At 38.8% G+C, this 23,144-nt stretch overlaps 1 long non-coding RNA gene across 1 annotated transcript in view; it reads right to left on the bottom strand.

The window, feature by feature from the left end:
- Positions 1 to 23,144, bottom strand: part of LOC148188850 (uncharacterized) — a 111,658-nt gene that overhangs the window by 48,887 nt on the left and 39,627 nt on the right. The window lies entirely within an intron of this gene.

The raw sequence follows: 23,144 nt of genomic DNA, 5'->3' as shown, positions 1-23,144 counted from the left end.
AAACTCTTTGCTTCGATCAGAACCTGCGATGAGAGCTGTGTGGGATTAATTCTCTGTGACAGTGACTTCCTTATTTCTCGCCACGTAGTGCGCTTCAGAGAAAGAGGTAAATGGAGCGTCTCTGTCTGTCTGCGCTTCCCCTACTGCAGTGACCCTTTTCACCAGGACCCCCGTGTGTCTCTCTCCTCAGTGGGAGGAAGACAGCAGGTGGGCCCACAGAGCTTTACACTCTTAATCCCACTGCTCACCCACTTTTAGTGTGTCACTTTGTGTGGCTGGAGGTGTGTGCTCCTCTCTCCCCAGACAGAACACAGAGGAGAGGATATGCACTCCGATTCAGCTGTCAAACCTTTCTCATGGGTCGTCCTCCACACAGCTCTCTCCAACCATGCTGAGATGGACTCCTCTCTCATGAGGAAGAAAGCCATTACTGAGATTCCTCCCCAGGAGGTGCACATGTGGTTTTACTCCCTGTACTTCGCGGTCCCTAAGACATCAGGTAGCATCGTCCTGTCTTGCACTCTCGCATTTGGAACCATCACGGTGGCTTTTTGCTGAACGACAATGAAACAACCACACAATGCACAGTGAAACCTGAAGGGAGGGGTGTGTGATTGCGCAAGCCTGAAAAAAATGTAACATTTTATCTTGATGAAAAGCAGGTTTGGAGTGACAGATATGAAGTGTACAGTATAATGGAATGAGGTCTGTGCTGCACATCTCCTCTGAAGAGGTCCAACTCTATCAAGTTCCAATACTTGGTACATTTTTTGTTATTCAACTCCCTGAATGATCGTCCTTGCAACTAGATCACATTCATATATGATGAATAAGCTAGAGACATGCATATCATTCAGAGGAAATATCTGAATTTCTCTTTCAAACTCAGGCTGAAACACTTGTTACTTGCTTTTGGCTCTTGGACACAGGTCAGTGGTTGGACAGCAGGGGCCTGTAGCAGGTGATGCTCTACTGTTAAATAACCTTTTTTGCCCAGGCGGCTGCTAAGTCTTTGCACATCATTGTGTATTCGGGTCCAGCTTGGAGTGAATTGCATTCCTTATGGCCTTCGCCTCTGGTTACAACTAACAGCAGAATCCATCAGAAGGTAGAGCATGTATGTATGAAATTTTAAAGGCCTTGCAAGCACCTGATTGGGCAGTCTGAGCATGCATCTTTCTCAGGTTTCTGAGCAGTGCCTTATTATTGATGTTTTTCTGAGCAACGCACATAGAGCTGTCACGATAGCAACAGTATTGCAATACTGTGGTATTAACAAACCAAGGGATGGTAAGAAACCGTCACAACCATTATGTTCATGTTTTTCCATTTTTTCACAGCAGTGCTCCCTATTAAAACTGTATTAAAGGGATAGTTCACCCAAAAATGAACACCCAGTCATTATCTACTATATGCTGATGGAAAGCCAGGGGAAGTTTTATAGTCCACAAAACACTGCCGGAGGTTCAGAGGAAAAGACATTGCACTTATTAAATTGTTTTATTTCTGCTTTAGCAAAGTTTTACAAATAATTAACCTTCATGGATCAAAAATTCACAATGGAAGAAGTCATCATTTACCTTGTCAACAGTTCAAAGTGTCCTGTCAACAGTATTACAGACGTCTCTTTAACATTGGTGGTCTATGGGGAAAATGCCTTTTGGACAAACAGGATTTTTTTTTTGCTGCAATACAACGACAAGCCACTGGGAACAATTGGACTCAAGATGGAGTGGCTTTTCTGGGGGCCCGCCCTCCTACCTCCCTACCTGCGTCGGCCTTTCCTTCATCCAGAGCAAGTATGCTACCTTGTACCAATATTCTTCCTTCCACAAGTATTTTGTATCATAGCATCCAGACATCACTGAGGAAATGTCTATTAATGTGTGTTGTCCTTCTAATAAAAATAAATGAAATGAAATTAAAATACAATTGAACCTCATTGCCTCTTTGTGATCTGCATTTAGCAATGAACAAGCATTCATTTTGTTAAAAACAATGTCATTTTTATCACTTAAAAAGTAACAATATACCTAATAATTGCAAAAAAGAGGCTTATTCACAAAGCACCAAAACTGGAAGAAATAAAATGATTTGCAAAACCACCAATAAATGATTGAAATACCGCATACTGCGCTGTTGAGTTACCTTTATTCACCACAGGGATACTCCTTTACAACAGCCCTAAATGCAGATACTAATAAAGTTGAGCTACATCAAAAAAGTTCAATTTCTTGATTATTAGAAGCTTTATAGGAAAAAAGTTATTTCCCATTTCAATTTCAATTTTGGGTGAAATTATTCCCAGAAAATGTGCTCAGAAACCTTGACAGAGTGACACTTAACACTTGCTGTAAACTATGTCTTTGTGAAATTGTTTTCTCAAACGAAAGACAATGATCTACAAAAGATCAAAATGTGTACATACACGTTATATCGTGCAATTTCAGAAATTTGTTTCTGTTCCCTCACGTCGACACACTGGCAGTTGCACACAATGAAGTGATCTTCAATTAACCCGTCAATCAAATGTAGTTTTCGCTGGGTTCAGGATTCATTTCTCCCATCAGTCTAAGGTGAAAGGTCTCATTATGCCATTACTTTCCTCAAAAGCCTTCATATGTGCAGCAATTTAAATCTAACAAGCTTAATAAGGGAAACTGAGGACCACACACTCCGGAAACTGACAGACTAATGTACAATCCCAAAGCTTTTGGTGCTGAAACCGTAATTAATTGAAAATAATTATTGCTTTCACGGACTGAATTACATTAGAAAATGGTTTCAGAACTGCCTAAATGACTTGGCAAGAGCTTGGTTGAACTTCCCTTTGAATATTTCTTAGATGACTGTTTTGCAGGCGGGATAAAACTCTACTTGGAACCCAGTTATTCATCCATAATGTCAGGAATGAGTTGCATAACAAGTACGTGAATCGTCAGTAAATACTGAAAGACTCTTTGACCTTGGCCACTCAAGCAAGGTGATTTTTACATCAGGTAAACAATAAATACTTCAAAACTCATTTATCTTTTCTCCTTATTCATCATTCCTTTGTTGTATTTCTACTATCTGAGAATTTGAAGCTTCTGTATGTGACTTTCAGAAAATTCTTGTTTTTCGTGAAAACTTTTCTGAGGCCGTTAAGCAAACTGCAGTCAGCATCCTGTTGCTCGCACTAATACTCAAAACAGCGACAAGACTTGGAGACTCACATCATGTTCATGGAAGGCTAGAAAATACATTTCACTCGTATTGAGAAGAAAATTACAATATGTTACGCTCAGATATTTCATTAGGTTAGCTTGTTGGCCGCTAGCGCATCACTACTGGCACGTAGAAAGTGCTTTTTACTGTTAAATCTATTATTGTTTGCTTAATCAACACCGATAATACAGGAGTTGGTATAATGTATCATGTTAAATAGATGAGTGATTTTGCAAGCTAGCCAACAGACAAATCCACTCAGATGGATAATGTTAGTGAGCAAGCAAGCTTAGATAACCAGCTAGCTGTAACTAAGCTGTAACACTGCATTGATATGGCATTGGTTGCCTCGATGTCAGCCTACAACGTAATTTTCAGACTGCAGGATAAACAATTTAACAGCCAGATCAGCCCTCAAGTCTGGATGAAATAAATGCACTACGTTCCTGCAACAATAACAGATGGCAGCTCAGACCTTCGATGCTGTAGCAACACAAATTCAGCCAGCGCAAACCCCACTCGGGAACATGCAGACACAACATCACATCCTTTGTACTATCTGTGAAAAACTGAACCCAAGTTCTTTGCATAAGAGTCAGTCCAAGGCAACCAAAAAAAACGAGGGAATTCAAACATTCTTACATTACAAACTGTTACAACAGAAAGAAGATTGAAACTGCTCGAAAGTTACATATTGAATTTTTATGGAAAAAGGAATGACTGCATCTGTTTGTGAATTTTGTATTTTACATGTGTTGTCTTCTCTGAGGCTGTTAGGAAATTGAGAACAACACATACATAAAAAAGCAAAAAAAGCAGCTATCACATCAAATCAAAGCTACAGAAAATGTAATGTGCTACCAGTATTCTGTTATAAAATGTTCTAAAGAAAGCTTCTGAGATTAAGCAGCTATGAAAATTCAATATGGTGAGAAGAGGGGGGAAAAAAACAACAACAAAAAGGAACATCAGCTGCAACAAATTCATCTCAGCAAATGTATGCATGGCAAATCCCAAGAGGCAGTGTACATGGTAAACAATGTACCGAACCTTCATTCCTGAGAGAACACACGCATGTAATTGCATACGGTGTTGACATGTACCAAAGCCCTTGCTAAAAAGCTAATTAGTGGCAGACAGACATTGGCCCTGCATGTGTTTGTAAACAAAAAGTAGAATGAAAATGAGACGTCTGTGCCTCCTAATTAATTCAGCTGCCTTCAATCAAATGTCTTTCTGGCCTACATCTCTGGCCCAGTCCCATTGCACCCACCTTCAAGGTCACTTCATAAATAGCCAATAAACACATTAAAAAAATAAAAATAAAACTGTAAACATCACTCGCCCAGACACTCCCACTCCGCTCCTCATTCACTTTCATGTCTCAGCCCACGCTGGAAGTCAGTATGAATATCCTGTGATGGAAACAGTCTTTCAAATTAGAGATGTTAATGTTTTATTTCACTGGACCATTGCATGATCCTTTAGACAGATTATTTAATCCCCGTAAAGCTAAAAAAAAAATGAGAATCTAAATATAAAACATTCGGAAGCCCTAAAATTAAGCAAAATCTTTACGTCATTATATTCAGAGACTGTGTTTTATCCAGCGTAGTGTCTAAGTAGGTGTTAAAATGAGATAAACCCAGAATTAGGTAGCAAAACATTTGGCATCCATTGCCATTCAGGCTGCCTCAATATATTTCCCATATAGCTTTCAAAAGCAGCAGAAACAAAATCCTTGCTATTTGCTAAAGGAAACTTGAGACTATGGCATGACCCCAATTAAGATGAAGATCTTCAAGAAGTGGAAAACTCTCATGGAAAGTGTGAACTCTAAACTGTATGCAAATATACTCATAAAGGATATCTGTGATCTACAGTACATTTTGAAAATGGTTATGCAAAAAGTGTCCTATAGACTATATCAAAGTTGCATAAAAACATCAAATGTAGGTTCAAAAGCTTCAGATCCATTCTAAACCCACTTTAATGCTCAAGAGTCGGCAGAAAGTATTCAAATTCAAATTAAGAAAACTGTCTGATGGAAGTTAGTCTTTCATGCTGCAGAAAAGTAAATGGAAACTAACACTGTACATTGAGTGAGAACATTTTAGATTAGAAAATGTTAGATATGGTTGAAGTTATGAAGCGCAAAAGAATGCAAAAAGCCTGACGATCAACATTATCTGCCTGGTGTTACATTATGTTTAACCAGTCAAAGGATCACTGAAGTTATTGGGATTAATCCTCTGGGGACATCAAATATCCAAACCAAACAAACATAATTTTATGGCGTTCATGGCAGTCCACAACAGTTGTTCACTTAATGTAAAATTAATGGTGGTGCTAGAGGAAAAACCATTGGATCTTACAGTCCTTGCGATTCATCCTCCAGGGACCATCAACATAAAAAAATTCTCAGCAATCTAGTAGTTGCTGAGGTATTTCAGTCTGGATTAAAGTGAATTAAAATAAAGTGTCTGTCTGTGAACTGATCCACAGACTTACTGTACTTCTCAGTGCCAAGCGCCTGCAGAAAGTACTCAATTTTAAATTCAGCAAAAACTGTCCACAAACTGATGGAAGTTGGTCTTTCATGTTTCACAAAAGCAAATGGTCACAAAACATCCAAAATAAACAAACCAAATTTTATGGCATTAATGGCAGTCCATTCAACAGTTTTTCAGTCAAACCATGTCAATCAAATGGTGATGCTGGAGAAAAAAGACTCAGAATCTTCAAAGTAATTAGGATTCATCCTCTGGGGACCATGGATGCACACATTTCTCTGCATCTATGCAATAGTTGGTGAGGTATTCGATTTGGATCAGAGTGGTGAACTGATCCATCGATGGACCAACATTCCCAGAGCCAAGTTAGCAAGTTAACTGTGTGCAGAAAGTGCTCAATCTCAGACAGATTGCGTGCAACACACTGATGGAAGTTACTGATGGAAAAACAAACACTTTACATTTAGTAAAATTTCAGATGATTAAAAAAGATGTATATAGTGGCAGAAGTAGTAACAGCAAAGATGTGCAAGTATATGTATGGCCTGGGTTTCAACATTATCTGCCTGGTGTTAAATTACACTTAAAAGGTCTTTAAAATCACAAAAGTCATTTGGATTAACCCTCTGATGACTCAAAACATCCAAACTCAACAAACTTATTTGGCATTCATGGCAATTTATTCAGCAATTGTTCACTCCAAACATGTCAACCTTGTTGTCAAGTCAAACTGGAGCTTCTGACAGTTGAGCTAATTAATGTTGCAAGAGGAAAACAGGAGAGATATTCAGCATTTAGGCCGAAACCTCGGCACCAACCAGCGCTGCCGGAGCACTTTGAAGCGATGCACACAGGAAGCGGTCCATAAGCTAACAACAACATGCTAACGACAACTCGCCAGGAGAACATACAGTTTCTAGCTGGTTGTGATGTGCGGTTACGACTGTGCAGAGCTGATGAATCTGCAGAGACCAGAGAGGCATCCGATAAGACGCTGGACTTTAAATTACTGTGAGAGACTTTACGCCGCGGCTCGCTGGTTTAACTCTTTACTGACTTCAATGAAGTGTGTTAAGCGATAATACTATTTGTTTATTGTAAAAACATTCACACAAATTGTCATGTTTATCGAGTAGAAGCACAAGAGAGGTGATTTATTGTTAGCTGTTACGGACATGCTCCTGGTTCACTTTTGGTCATGGTAAAGTGAGGATTGTTGTACTTTTAAAATAGTATGTTGCAAAGACTTTTACATACAGTTATGAATTCATGATAAAGGCTGTTAAAAGTAACTGCATAATTTGATATTTATTTATATAAACATGGTTAAAAATATTTGTTAAAATGCAATAATTAAAATACATTAAATACAAAATTCATTCATTTTCTCATGTTAAACTTAAAAATAGTAAATATTTGCACTTTCAAGTGTAGAATCCGCAAGAAAAACATTAAATAACTTGACACTCATGGTGGTGCTATAGGAAGAACCATGAGATCTTCAAATTCTTTAGGGTTCATCCTCTGGGGACCATCAATGTAAAAATAATTCTCAGCAATCTATCCAGTACATGTAAAGGTTTTTCAGTCTGGATCAAAGTGGTGAACAGATCCACCGACTGACTGATGCTGAGTTTCATCAGTAGTTCCCCTCAGCTCTTGTTATTACATAACACTTCGTGTCGCATTGAGGCCACTTGGAGAGCACAGACAAAGCAGGCAGGGAAACGCCGAGAATTGGAATGCAACGCACTTTTCCATGTACATTTTGAGCCCAAACTATCATCGACCAACCACCAGTAACAACCATCAGCAGTAACCAGTATGCCTAACGCTGTGCTACTTTGTAAAATCATCAGAAAAACCTGCAGACTCACTTTAGTGAGGCAGAGCCGTCTTCTAAACATAATTGCAACACGTTGGTAAGCACTTGTTAATTAGCTACATCAGTTCCTGATTTAGAAATTTCTGTTTGTGAGCTGTATCATCATTATCATAATTATTACGGCTACAGGTTTATGACATTTTTAAAAACAGGATTTTTTCCATACATTTACAGATAATGTACAATATAATAATAAAAGTACAATAATCAAAGTACATATTAACTGCAATTAGAGTGACATTTTTCAGTAAAATTTCAAGTCATCAATGAGATGTTTTTAGGAAATTATCTGCTCATAGGTAAGTGAACTTATACATATGTAAGCCTATTATATCTATAGAAATGTGTTAAAAAAATGAAACTGAAAAGCATGTTAGACAGTCATGTATTCATATTTTTTATATTTATTTCTCCCAATGTATTTATCCTCTCCTTCTGAAGTGATAAGCAAATAGCTTTACATTATTTCCACCTAACGATGGACGTATTTTCTTGCATCAAATGCACAACTGCAATGCATTATAGGTGATATACAGTAAACCTCTAGAGTGACCATCACTGTTGACTCGCTCCCTCAGCCCCTCCATCCCTCGATCTCACCAAGTTCACTTCATTTTTTCAGACAAATGGAACAACACTTATGATGGAGGCTGGGATTCCCCCGAGGGCAAGCGCCCAGGGGAAGTCAACGAGGGCATGTTCAACGACTAATGAAACGCAGCCCGACATTCCCAGTTGGCAGCAGGGTAAACACATGTTGGGCATATGACAAGAATAGGCAGATGCGGTTAGGCTGTTGCTGGTGGGGAGAGGTGAATGATGATGAATTCAACAGTGAGCTCTGCTCTCATACGTTTGTCTGCACATATTTCACATCCTTTGTTTGTGGATCAATGAGGTGAATTTTAGCAGAAACAGTAACAGAAATTCTGCTAATCAATATTAGCAATGCTTATGTTTGTTCATTTTTTGTATTAGTATATACCCCACCATGGGAATATTGATTTAATTTAAAGTACTGTTCAGGCTCACTGGTGAATAAAAGCCTGGAGTGCAGATCTGTTGGTGTTTCATACTAAATACACAAGTTCTGTGAGTAGTGTTATATAATACTGCATTGATGTACACACAAAACCTCAAAGACTCATTGTGCTGAAAACTGTGGATCTGAGAAGAGAAGGAGAAATACCCCGAGAATGATATCTGTATTTAAAGAAGTGTGTAGGAATTAGTGGTGAAGACAAAAACTTCTCCCATTTGCCAAGTGTGAACTCCCAGTTAAAATTCCTTCAGTGTTCATTGTTCATTGTACTGTGAGCTGAATTATCTGCAGAGCTATCTTTCTTTTAGCTAGCCCAACACCTGCTAAAGTGTGCTCTGATAACTGAAGATCCAGACGTTCAGAAGGGTTTTAGTGGGAGTCGAATTATCTGCAGGTCTCTCCCTCTCCAAAACAAACAGACACAGTGATTCAACTGTTAAAAAAACAAAGAAGCCTTTTCACTTTCACAAAAATTTGTGTTTTTCCACAACGCAGAGGTGCTGCTTAGTATGGTGGCTAACACGAAAAAGTGAATGGCCCTCTCTGGAGCCAGTGTTTGGTTTGCTCGTTCTACACTGCAATAGAAACATGGCGGACTCCCGGGATGACGATCTGCTCCCTGGGCAACAAAAACATGGTTTTGATGGTAACAAAAACAAGCCGATTCTTATTTTTTCACATAATTATACACTAAGGAAAGCATAAGTATAAAATTATTTTTGCCAATATACCCCTCAGAATCCTACACACTCAACCTTCATATAAGAATCAATATTTTATCGTTCCATATTCTATCTACATTTAACGATGAATGCTTAGACAATATGTATAATGAATATTTCAGTAATAATAACAGCAGCCACTTTTCACAGGCTGTCCTTGGAGAAGGTCTGCATACGTATACATGGGGGAAGAGTAGGTGTCCTTGTTGTAAGAGGATTGAATAAGCAACCTTTTGCAGACTAGGTGGATTGCCTCACCAATGTGCCAAACAGCACTACAAAGAGAGATTGTATCAGTCAATGCCATGCTGGTCATACAACTCTGCAAACAAAAGAGGCGCACAAGTGAAAGGACATAGAGTTATAGTGACAGTGGAGTACCATTATGGCAATATGCGAGCTCTGCCTCCAGGAATAAAGCCAGCATATTTCTCGTCAGCACTCCTCACTCTGTTTGGTCGATGAGGACAGGAGACATTTTATAACATACTGTATGCAGATTTATTATACAGATATACATATATATATATATATATATGTGTGTGTGTGTGTGTGTGTGTGTGTGTGTGTGTGTATATATATATGTATGTATATATATATGTAGGCATAGTTATGTAATGTCTGCTACACTTTAGTGACATGAAGGGGAGTAAATGCCTCAGATCTCATTATTATTATTATTATTGTTGGACAGATTTTTCACGCGACAATTTGAACACAAAATAAAGTCGGGATACATTAACGAAACATTCTCAGTTTCATGTATAGATGGTGTTTCCATTTGGAAGCACTGATTGTCAGTTAAATTTGAATTAAAATTCACAGCTGGACTTCTAAATGTGCCAACTTTCAATAAAGGCCCAACAAATAAACACGTCACATGGATCAACATTAACAAGCATTATTGTACTAGATATGACTTTGCCACACACTATTATGGATTTATCTCCTAATGTCACACAGTGCCATTTGCTTTCTTATTTGTTTTTGCTTTTTTTTGAAACCCTAAGATGAATAAAAATTACCCTTGGTTCCTTTTAAAGTGGACCAGTGTGCTGCGGTAGAAATTACAAATTAACATAACAAAACAAATCATTGTAAAGGAACTGTGAGGTAAATGGAGATTTATAAACATGTAAATTACTGTGGGTGGTTACAATAACCGGGTCACCAAACAGTATAATGCAATCTATCACAGTGGAAAAATAACAACTACAGCAAGCATTTGTAGAGCACGTACATAATAAAGGACTATCATGTCCATGGTTGAGAAATTAGTGGCCCAGGTTTTCTGTTTTTGGGCTGGTTTGTGTTTTTACGTTTAGGCACCATATTTATCTTGCATGAGGATAAAAGTCTTTGTTATATTTTTTATAATATGACAGGTATGTGTTTCTATTAGATAACAAAACTGAATGCATCGGTCTACATGCAATTCAACAAAGGCCCAACACCACTGCAGAGAGTGGTGTTAATTCAACTGAAGCTCTTCAGTAACTGCCTCGAGGGCGCTCGAAGGAGAACTTCTACACTTTAACAGTTTGGTGACAACAATAACAGTTTAGCTTGTTCGCTTACAACTTTTATATCTATAAGCCAAACAAACACAATGATGAATGCCATTTATGGACTGACAGGTAGGGATGTAACAGTACACAGAGGTCACGGTTTGGGTCATAACGCAGGTTTAGAGCTGACTTGAACTAAATTCGGCCCTCACATTTTTCCTCCAGTCCAGGATTGGACATGATGGAAAATGTGGGCGTCACTAAAATATCAACTAAGGCCGGAGATGTAGTTGCTGTTTAAGCTTGTGTTCACATCTGCTCTGCCTCTTCACTGCCTCTCCTGTTTATATGCATCCTGCATCTCACTTCCGCGTCCCGTTAATTTTTTTATGATGCTTACAGCCAGTGTGCCAAAACAACACAGAGGGCACATGACAGCCATCATGCGTACGTGCATGTATAGTTAACAGCAACTATAGCTCGGGCCTTAAACGCACATTCACCTGCATCTCAACACGATTACATGACTCAAAGCTAACAGTAAGTATAAAGATATTCACATGTATCTCATCAACACCAGTTTTACATTACATGACGCAGGTACACTCAATTAACATTAAGATAGTATATTAACTCATGAGATACAGAATAATTCACCAGTATCATCCCTCAACGTTACTCTGTCCTCCTCTTAATGTGGTGTGGACCGCTGATATTGTCTTAACTGCAGCTACCTGTACAAAGATATTGCAGCATCAGCCTCAAGTACTTTTTTCTTTTTGTCTCTGACCTTCTCCGCTCCACATTTCATTTTTTAGCTCCTTTATTCATCTCATTTGTATTTAAATTCCAATTACTCCACTCTGTCTGTCCTGATTTCATTTATTTTCTGCCTGGCATCTAACATTAAATGATGGACTGATCCACTTAAAGGGATGGGGGTAGCTGACGACAGCTAGTACAAGTACCACTGGTGCCTAACAACCAAATGTTGCATAAGTGCCCTCTGTCGCCTGTCAGTGCAACTATCTTAACTGATGCTGTTAAAATTGTAGGAAAAAAAAAAGATTGATGTGTGGCAGTCATCAGCCTCCCTGGACAACCTGCCGGTCTATAATTATCCTGAACATCCAGATGGCCAGTTCAGCCCTGCAGTTCGGTGTGAGTTCGGTACAGCAAACCCCCCCCAAAACTGTATCAGGTTACGTTTCTTTTCAACAGGCTATAAAACTGAGAAACATCTCTGACCAAGCTTTGAAACTGAAAATACAAATTAGATTAATTTAAAAAATATAAACAACAACATTAGTAGAAGTGTTTCAGTTGGCTCCACCTCAAATGCCAAAAGTTTCACTTAAGCCCCATTCTGCTTTTGCATCTAGTGTGTGCTTGATGGCAGCGGGTATGAGGGGTTTTCCTCGTCTCAGTGATCGCAACATCTGGTTGATGTTGCTGAATGAGCGTTAGCATGTTGGCTCTGTGTATCATATCCCCTACAACAGGAAATTAACCTTGACACACTCCCCTTGTCTTCTGCACAACTCTCTCTGTGTTGCTGTTGTAGTTGACCAGGACCCCGCAGGCAGGTCTTCCAGATCAGCGTTTCATTTGTGCTCATCATCGTGTCACTGACTCTCGCACCACTCAGTTTATTGTAATAATCTCAGTATATGTTGCTAATAGCATACAGGTAAGTTTTTGGGTGGAACTCCAGATTGTGAAATTTGGTTCCCCATTGTGGGCATCAATCGACATACTGTGTATTCTGCATGTGTCTGAACCGTGACCCTCATACCGTGATGATTCGGTATTATGCAAGCCATTACCGCCCTACTGACGCGCAACAAAAGTTTTGTTGTTAAAGGCTCTGATTGACGCCACTCTTATGCCCGCACAGTAGGGGTGTGCCATATCATATAGTTCACAATAATACCAATATAATTTTCAGTATGATTAAAAAACATTTTTAAATCATATTGTGATTATGGCAATATCTTTTTGTTTTCTTTTTGTTAACACTTACTTGTGTTGCATTTGTATGCTCCTAAAATCAATAATATATTAATATATTTGTTTTCATAATTCTTAGTATTTTGACATATCATCAAGAATAGCATTGTTGCAAAAATACCCTTAAATATTGTGATATTATTTTAGAGCAATGTCACCCACCCCTCCTAAGCAGAGGATTCAGTAGTAGGACTGATCGGGGAGCAGATAAACACTGAAACAACTCTTTAGTTGCTTTCTTCCTGTAGCGTTAATGAGTCGTCTAATTGTGATTTCAGTATTTCCTCAGATGGCGTTACCACGGGGGACAGACCCTATAATCGCTACTTCCACAGACCACTTACTGACATATTCACACTTGAAGGAGTACCATGTTTGTGTCTTGGGTAAATGTATGCATTTACACCATTTCAACATCTGGTTAGAGTGTGTCTCAAACCATCTTCTGTCTTGAATGCTTCTTGGCTGCATTTACATTGTTAGAGCTTGTTGCTACGTCTACGCTGAACCTCTACCTGTTTCTGTCTGTTGGTTTGAGCATGTTCAAGTTTCACTGCCACAGCGGTTTCTGCCTCTCAGCCTCTTCCCACTCCTGAATCTTTTTCTCATTTTGAACCTGTCCACCCTCTGTTCCTCTGCTGCCTCAGACTCAGTCTTCTCTCCTCACTTGGCATGTCTCAAAACCACATTACAGCTCGTTTCTATACAGTATGTTAGCCAACTATTTATCATCACAGTACGGTTTTAGCAGGTAGCAAATGAGACAAAAAAGAGTGGTGGAATGTAACTAAGTACATTTACTCATGTATTGTACTTAAGTATGAATTTGAGGTACTTGTACTTTACTTGAGTATATTATTTTCATGCAACTTTATACTTTATACTAACAGGCAAAACAGGCAATAAATGATGTTCTAATCATCACAGCCATTTTTTGTTACCTGTAAAGTGCATGTTTTTTACATTAATAAATATTAGGGGTGTACCCGACTCAGAATTATGCCGGACAAATCAGATATGGCAGTTCAATACGAATATTAAACTATTTGTTTTGTTTTCTCATGTGATGTTTTAAAGTGTGAATGGGCTCCACAGGGCATTCAGTGTGACAGCAGCATTCACATCATACAGTAAACAAGCGAACTGCGAACACGATGTATTCTGAGCTGTAAATTCACCCCCTCTCCACTTTACGGTGAGGTCTTTCTCTCCCTCCGTGCTGCTTCCTGCATGTCTGCAGCTGCAAAGAGTAGCATGAAAGTCAAGAGTGCTCACTCTGCAGCAAAATCGTACTCTGTCTCTTTGGCATTGTTGCATCTCTAGTTAACAGACTCCATAATCTGTTTAGAGTTTGTATGTGCTTTAAATTTGGGACACCCCAGTTAAATTTCGGATAACTTAACCCACTCACCTGCCTGCTAAGTTATCCCCAGTTCCCTTATCTACTTCCCAGAACAGTTTTCAGTACCGTTTTTTTTTTTTTTTTCTAGATTGCTTATGTTGGAAAGATGCCATTCAATATCAACTGGCTATTTCTGCCTTCCTGTTTGCCTGTTATGTGCCCGACACCTGCTACCTGCTCAACACATTTAGTCCACTTTTTTCATCATTGTGTTAAAAGGAGCATTTAAATTGAGCTAATTGCTTTAAAATAGAACGTTTTAAAGGTTAAACCAAAGCAACACATTTAACTCCTTTTCTCTCCGCCTCGCTCTCTCACTCACACACTCACTCACACCACTGACTACGTGGAGGCTAGGGGTGTGTTGGTGCGCATCATTCAGCGTGACCTTTAGTTCTGCAGAAGCCGTCACTCCATGTGTTGATAATTGAGTTGATCTCATTAAAGTGGGAGACCTCCCACCTCGCAGATCACTCCCTCATCAGCACTTTAAGTGTTGTGAGGCAGTTAAAGTGGAGGACATGTTAGCGGGAAAAAACTACCAAGAAAACAATGGGTGTAAGTGGGTGTGTGTGAGTGTTAGGATCAGATTTTATTGTCTTATTGTACAAAATGACTATAAATCTGAATGGGTTTTAAAAGGGTCGTTGATTAATTTCCAGTGACTATGTGACATCAGGTGACTGTTTTTCTCCCCTCAACTCCTTTTGGGGATAACACTGGCTTTTAGGACTCCTGGGGCTGCCTCCTCGCAAATCTGCTTATTTGGACCAAGTTAAGTTCAGAGTATCAATCCTTTGAAATACATCACCAGTCAACCTTTTTTTTTTTACAAAATAAATAAATAAAAAATGATTGTGTTATGTTAGAAAGGGTATTGTAATGACCACATCTATTGCATCAGCCACTTTTGCTGGACCACAGAATGAGAGGCCAGCCCTATAATTGCAAAAGTTTGACCGTGACTGATGACGTTACGTCACTGGTTGGTGTTTCCCCATTGGCCGTTGCTCTTTTGAAATGAATAGGCACTGACAGAGCCGTGGCAATGCAGACACCCTGTTTAATTTTGTAAACTTAATTCCCTCTCTCTCTGTGGATTGAAACTTTTTTTCAATTTCACAGATAAGAGACAATAAAATGTGAAGACATTAAAGCCCCCACAGAAAACCCCAGTAATGAGCCCTAAAATACGGAAATCCGTTATCATTTCAGCACCTCTGGGTCCCTCGTCTCAATGTCAATGGGTTTTTGGTTGGAAGCCTGGAATGAGGTCTGTGGTTAACACAAGCTTCAGAAACTTTCATGTTTGTGCTAAGACATCAAATACGTCAGTAAATACCCCACTTGTGAACTTTGAAGCTTTTATGGAAACAGGTGGCTAAATGAGACTACAGAACATCATCATGCTGAGCCTCACCGAGCACGGCTTTACAGCCTCACAGCTGTGGCAATGTGACCATAGTGTAGTTTGTTTTAGCCTAACAATAGGTTTTTCCTCTGGTGATTGTATTTTGTCTTTTAAATCTTTAAAGTAGTGATCATTTGTGGAGATTATCTTTTGAACAAAATGTGTACGTTTCATAAACATTTGTTCACCATAGAGCTTGTTTTCTGCAATAATTCAAAATCCAATGGAAAAATCCCATAGGCTTTTTGACAAGGGAATCAGGGCACCGTTGGCTTCCTACAGAAAAACGTTCCTTGGGCACTTTATAAAACTAGCACTTTAAGTCTTGTGTGTGATTTACTGCAGCTTTATATGAGTCAGTCTGCTACCTGCCAGGCTAACTTATGCAATGAGAAATGTTAGGTTTACAATAATTATTATTAATTATTATTAGCATGTTGTACATGTGTACAAGTGTTTTGTCAGTGAACCTTGTAAGTAGTAATGGAGCCAAATTTTGTAACATTACCTTTGTTAAATGTTGCCATTGTTCCCAGCTTTATATGACATGAGGGAAAGTTTGCAAATTTAGGCAATGTAAAATGGCATAGGCTTATGCTAATAACATTAGCATCATGGATTTGAAAAAAATCTGGAAATTAAAATTGTTAAATGTCGCTGTCCCCAGCTTGATGATACTAGAGGAAAGGCAGCTAGCATTTCACAGAAACTCAACATCATGGTATAGAAACCCCACCTCAAACTTGCCTGTTGGCAGTGCAATTGCAGAATGACCCTGACACACCATCACACAAGTACTGACGCTCACAACGATGTAAGCCACTTGCATGGTTACAACTATAAATCAGACTTTACAGAGTCAGTGAGCCAATCCTCTAGTTTTAAACTGACCTTTCAACTTCATGTAAATGCACACCAGAAGAAAAGGAGTTTTCATATTTGCTATGAATACACTGACATGAATCAAATATGCACTGTACAAAAAGTTGTTTAATGTGGAGTTCCTCATTAAAAATCTTATAATTTGATAGTTTTCTGACTTGTGCACCTGCAATGTGGGCACAGATGGTGTGGCCTCTCTTCAGCCCTGTTAGTTGTCTTGTGATGCACAGGAAACACATTTACACAGTAGTCGCCTGGCTTGTTTCAGGTCCCAGTTTCCCCCAGGGCTGCGCTTAACAGTGACTGCATCCTTTTGTTCTCATTATTGGGCCATCAGCACACCATCATCGGTGTAGACTCTCCACCCCCCACAAACCAACAGCCTAACCCTTTAAATCAACTATTAAATATGTACTACAGCCTAAAAATAACCCAATATTAGTCTCAGTGCAGCCAAGAAAACAGCTTTGTTAACAATTAGGAAAAACACAAACACAAGTTAAGAATTGTATACATTTTGGGATATAAAAAGGCAGATTAAAAGATCTTTCACAGCTAACAAAAAAAGCTGTGTTAGCTGCTAATTAATTGGCATTCAACCTAATATGAGCTACCTTCTATAGCACTGTTTAAAAGTGAGACTTCCTAACATCTGCATCTTATTCTCTGTACTCGATGTATTCAAATGTGCATGTGAGAAACGGCTCATTTGCTTGTTTATGTGTAGGTTTATGTACTGGGATACAAAACACTTCTCTATCTTGATTTATCTGAAGAGGGTGCTACAAAAGAAGCTTTGGACTCTAATGTTTTCACCACCTGAGGCTGGGCACACAGGAACTACTCAATTACTTCAGAGCCAGGCAGTTTGTTGGCACTGATAAGCTTTTAAGTAACTATAGAGATGTCCAGTTTAACTCAGGAAGGGCTTTTTATTGACACTTTTATTGACAACAAAAAGAAGGAAGCAAACTGTAGATTAGTACTGAATTGTGCTGGGCGCAGTGCACAACCACATGCAGTGAGGGTCAGGACCACAATATTGTAACTCAACTACCCTGTGAGCCCAGCCAAGAATACCTGACGAGACTCTGTGAAGTCGAAAGATGGTAGAAAAATTTGTCTCTGCTAAAACTAGATTAACCGCCTTGCAATTGTGTGCCTCCACCAACCAGTCAAGTTGTAGTTACAGTTGATATCTATGTCTATGCCATGATATTTTACAATGCCTCAAATACACTATGGATGTTTTTGCAAAGAAGCTACAGTTTCTGGAATATGAATGTTTCTGCAGAACATTATTATGTCTATTTGAGGTTGACTTTTGAACTATTGGATACATAATGTCATTACTTAAATATTTTCCATTACTTGACATTTTTGTGAAATTTTGTCAGAATTCAGATTTCAACTTCAGATTTCCTTAATTTGTCATTTTCATTATGCACTTCCATAAATAAGAAAAATGGAATTATGTCTCTCCTAAACGACAAAAATGACCACAGTGACTTTGACCTTTGACTTCCAAATTCTAATTAGTTTATGTTTAAGTCCAATTGAACATTCATTTAAAATAACATTTTAAAATCACATTCACATAAAAGATGCAAATGCAAGGTCACAGTGACCTTGACCTTTGACCAAAAAAAGCTTATCAGTTCTTCACTCATTCCAGTGGATGTTTTTGCCAAATCTGAAAGATCTCCCTCAAAGCCTTCTTGAGATCTCGTGTTCACGACAATGAGACGAACGCAAGGTCACAGTGACCTTGACCTTTGACCACCAAAATCTTATCAGTTCTTTGTGATGTTCAAGGGGATGTTTCTGCCAAAATTAATTCCCTTAAGGCTTGTTTGGGATATCACATTCATGAGATCCCATTGATCTTTGACCACTAAAATCTAAGCAGTTCATCCTTGAGTCTAATCAGACATTAATGCATGATTCAACAAATTTCCCTTGTGTTGTGTATAGTACGGATGCACAATCCAAAAACACAATGGCTCTGGATTCAGCTATTGCAGGCCAAGAGACATTAAAAATAGCTCCTATCAGAAGTGGCAAACAAGTCAGCCCTATCACTAAATTCCTAATTCCCGTATTGTCCCAATGTTAACACAGAATCAATGAGGTCTTCACCAAATGCAGAACCAAAACACAAAAGGGCAACAAAACACATGACAAATGTCCTGAAATTTCGAGCAGACGAAATCTAATTATCCCACAGAGACCACATAAGATTAATGGACGTCACGGTCCCACCACAGAGCTTAAAGCACTGCTTAAAGTTTTTGCTTCGAGATTGCTGTCATCAAAAGCTCTAGTGGTACACACAAGGCAGTAGCTCCTGTTTTAAACTCCTACATGAACATCTACTTCACTCATAAAATCATTCATCCAAGTCTAAAACATGAAACATGACCAATAACTTAAATATCTTCCTAGTTTTCAAATAGGGCCTACAAAATAAAGTTGGTGGATAACAGCTGTTATAAAAATCCTTCCATCTTTTATTCAAACTGTTTTTCCTCTTCAGGGTATCAAGGGACTGGAGACTATCCCATCATGAATTGGGTGAGCACACACTGGACTAGTTGCCAGTCTATCACAGGGCTAACACATATAGACAAACACATTCACACTCACATTCCCACCTACGGGCAATTTAGTTTCCGATTCACCTATCTTGCATGTCTGTGGTTTGTGGGAGGGAACTGAAGCACCCAGAGAAACCCCACACAGACGGGGTGAGAACATGAAACTCCACACTGTTTTTGTTCAAATATTGTGTTAAAGTATCAAACTATTGTTATAATTCAAATCAGTCACTACAGAACTTGTTTTAGTGACTTGGATCTATTGGCATTGTCTGCCAGGACAGGCCATGAGAAGAAAATACAATAAATATGTCAGTTTGTTTGATTAATAACAAACTTGAATCTGATTATTATCATTTATTAAGAACTGTAGTGCCAAGCTTTGCCAAGAAATTACTTGAAATATTGAGGTGTATTTGTAAACTTTTAGGGCTTAGTGCCAGAATTGAGGTAGAAAAGCTGGAAAGCATTAGGAAACTTCTTTATCGTTTATTTTATTTTTGTTTGTCTTTTCTTGGAATTTGTAGACGAAAAAGAAAAATATAGTATAAAACCAGTCTTTTCCTATTAAAACATGCTATCTGTCAACTTTTTAAAACACACCTCTCAAAAGAAAAGTGGTAAAACACACTTTGAGGAATTGTACAGCACCCACACTAAAGTTGGTTAATGTATGGATGTGTTGAACAAATTCAAATCAGTTGTTTAAAAGAGCATTGTGCAGGATTTAGTGGCACAAAATGGTAAGAATTACTCATAGCAACCAGCTGAAACTGAAACAATGAACACTGAGGAAATCCAAACAGGGAAAAAAAGGTTTCATTTTATATTTTATAAGGAGCTGCTTTTCATTTTATGTGCTGCTAAGAAGACACGCAAAAAACAGAAAAAGGTCCACACCCTTGCAGCTTTTATTGAGCTACTTACAAGTGATGTTTCAAGCTAAGATAGCTCGAAACATCACTTGTAAGTAGCTTGTACTTTGTGTGGGTCCAGCACCTTTTCTGAATGTTTTATGGATGTGCACATTTTCTACCCTTTTCTGCTAAAAGGACACCCCAGAAGCTGGGTCACTGCGGCATAGCTTCATCATTGTTCAAAGTTAAAAGACATCATACTTTGTTTTCATAAATAAACAAATTAAAATAACATACTATTTTTAGAAATAAAATAAAGAATTTTTTTCTGAAAATATATCAAACCATGACACCACTGTATCGTATCAAACCAGTCCATTCATTTTCTCAATCATTAAATCCCTAAATCTTAATATATTCAATTTCTGCCAATATATCCCCCTGAATCCTACATACTGGACCTTCAAAACACTCCAAAGAAAATTAGTAAAATACACTTTTGGGAATTGTACTGCACCAATATAAAAGAGGGTTAATGAATGGCTGTGCTGAATACAACTAAAATCAGTTTTTTAAGGTGAGGGAAATGTTGGGATCATGGCTATATAATTAAAATGTGACTGCTGACTATGATGCAGAACCTGGGACACTGGTGTTGAAGGCAAACAGCCCTAGACAAAAAGACAATGGTATTCCCACAGACAGGGGTACATCAGTCACACATAATGAATTACATCTCAGAGCCACAACAACAATCAACACCTAACAATAAACATTGTTATTGTGCTCATGGCTAAATGTCAGCGCTGACTGGCATGAGAGGAAAATCCAAGACATGTAATTAAAGCCACAGCTCCACACCTCTATTTTAGTAAACATTGTATAGGCTATATTCCAGCATTGCCACTGCATGTTGAAAAATCTGGCACACAATAGCTACAAATTAACGCCATTTTTGGAGAAAGGTCAAGTTATATATGCACTCACTGGATAGTAATTTAAGGTTTGTTCTCAACTACCGACATTGGAAGCAGACAACAGGCCGATGATCACAAAAAATGTTAGCACTGAAAATTTCTGCAAACCACAGATATGTTACATTTGCAAGAAATTAATCAGAAACAACAGCTTTTCATGGAATTATACCTGTCAATGGATCACTACAAAACACCCATGTTTGTAGCCCAAAAAACTGATGAAAACACATCACTGAATGGCCAAAAGACATCCAAGTTTAGAGTCTAACTAGTCATTGGAAACACACTGACAGGTTGCAAAAACCACCCACCTTTGGAGCCTTAAAAGCCAATGAAAACACACGAATGGGTTGCTACACAACACCCACATTAGGACCCTAAAAAGTCCATGAAAACACACCAGCGGGTCACTACAAATCACCAACGTCAGGAACCTAAAAACACAATTAAAAACACACCAACTGGTCACTACAAAACACCTGAGTTTGAGGCCTAAAAAGTCAATGAAAACACATCAGTGGGTGGCTATAAAACACCTACATTTGGAGCCTAAAAAGCAAATGGGAACACTGCAATGACTCAGCAAAACCCAACTGGTTTTGGTCTTTGTTAGTTTCGAATATTGGTCTGCAGTTGTGTGCAGCTTAGAAGGCATCTCGCCAAGGTGGCCCGCTATCCACCGTCCCCTTCACCTCATGATGACAAAATCAGATCATATTCTACGTTAATTTACAAATGCTGATGTAGTAAGTATGAAACATGCAAATCTAACATATTCTTGGTTTGCAAAAAGTTACAATGCCAATATTTTATTCTGTCAACTGGGCTGCAAACTAATTGCTCATTGGCTTGGCAGTTTTCTACAAAATCTGAAATTACTGGTAAAGCCAGCAAAGTGGAAGATTTTGACTTTCATCAGCTGCTGTGACAAGTCAAAAAAAATGTCTAGATAGCCAGTGAACTTCACTTGGCCACATTTTTAACGCCTGCTTTGAAGTGCTCTCTCTCCAGCATATTATTTCTGCATGTTTTCACTAGTTTGACTCCTTCCCGTTTGAGGACAAGTTCATAGAGAACACTGTCAGGCTCTTCAACTTCAACAGTGAAGGGGGGAATTAATCTTTAGCTGAGGAGAACAGATCGGCGGGCGACAAAGCAGCACAGCCATTAGGGCTGCGGAGGAGGCCAAATGCGCTTGTGGTCGTAGATCGACGCAAATGACTGCGCCGGGGGGACGACAATTCCCCTCTGCTGGAGCTTCTGCTAGATGATCATTAGTGTGCCTGGTTTGATTGATATGGCACATTTCGGATGGCAGGTGGACGACTCATCTCAACATGGCAGTCCCCAGTGATTAATCTCATTTTAAGATGCATCTGGAGGAGTCGACTCAATCTGGATGGGCTGGTGTAAATTAAAGTGTATAATAATGCAGCACAGTCTGAGCTATTCCAGTCAGGCTAAAGTGGAATGTCAGTGTTTCACATCATTCAAGTCAACTGCCAGGGCGGACTGTAGGTCCTGATGAATGTATACAAAGTGGCACAAAGCGAGTGCCAGATTAATAATTCACCCCGCTATTGTGACACACAAATGTACAGTGTTGAGACACGAAGGTGGAAACAACATTGGGAATGATTCATTACAGTTCTTTTGCAGCGACGCGCCCAACACTGGCAGTGAATTGATGAAAGCTCTTGATCAGCCATCTTGAAATCAAACCTTTCAAGTATTTTTTACTTAAAGGTTGGGGCTGAGGGTTTAGGAGGTAATCTGAAGTAGGACAGGCGTGTTTACAGTTGGTTTACTGCATGGATGTGAAGCAGGGTAGTGCTGATAAAAGAGCATCTGTGGTCGGCAAAACAATTAACCTTGATAAATAAAGGTAAAAATACAGCAGCGGCGGATTAGGCACCCAAGGTTAATGGTTTGGGAGAGAACTATTTCTGCCCTCAGGAGATTATTGTAATTATAGGTTCTAGAGGATGTAATTCTAGAAGTGAAATGAGATGTTTTTTTGCTGAAGTCCCCATAATCATGGGACTGTAAAGAGAGGATAGAGAATCTCTTGATATGAAAAGCAGTATGCTCATTTCACACAGTCTTAAACGATTGGACTTGTTCTGAAGTC

The sequence above is a fragment of the Plectropomus leopardus genome, chromosome 8, assembly GCF_026936395.1.
Source record: "Plectropomus leopardus strain MGB_pleo_1.0 chromosome 8, ASM2693639v1, whole genome shotgun sequence".
NCBI lineage: Eukaryota > Metazoa > Chordata > Actinopteri > Perciformes > Serranidae > Plectropomus > Plectropomus leopardus.
Note: the sequence above shows the minus strand (reverse complement) of the source record. Positions and strands in the feature narration are given on the sequence as shown.